A 387-nucleotide genomic window follows, 5' to 3' on the forward strand; every position below is an offset into this window, starting at 1 on the left:
TGGGTCAGCAGTATAACCCCCTACGGACTGACTGCGGCATCAGAGCGCCTGACCAATTACTCTCTTCTTTAAACATTTGACGGCTGCCCGGACTTATGGGACGGCCCCAGCCTGGCCAGCCCTTGCCGGTGCCCAGGACGCCGGCCGTCGCCCCAGCTCCGTGCTGCGCCCCATCCTCTGCAGCAGGAAGACCTTGACTCTGATCAGTTAAGACCAGTCAAGCAAGAGGAGATTCCAGAGCTTCTGGAAGATTCTGTGGCTTGAAAACTCCCTTCACAGAGCTCTTAAAGAGGCCACACACCAACCTGTGCACCAATCTGTCCATGGGGCGAGATGTGTGTGTCCACAGAGGGAGCGGGGTGTGTGTGTGTGGGGGGGGTGCTGGAG

The sequence above is a fragment of the Elephantulus edwardii genome, unplaced genomic scaffold (assembly GCF_000299155.1).
Source record: "Elephantulus edwardii isolate Elephantulus edwardi_28Jun2011 unplaced genomic scaffold, EleEdw1.0 scaffold00289, whole genome shotgun sequence".
In the NCBI taxonomy this organism is placed as follows: Eukaryota; Metazoa; Chordata; class Mammalia; order Macroscelidea; family Macroscelididae; genus Elephantulus; species Elephantulus edwardii.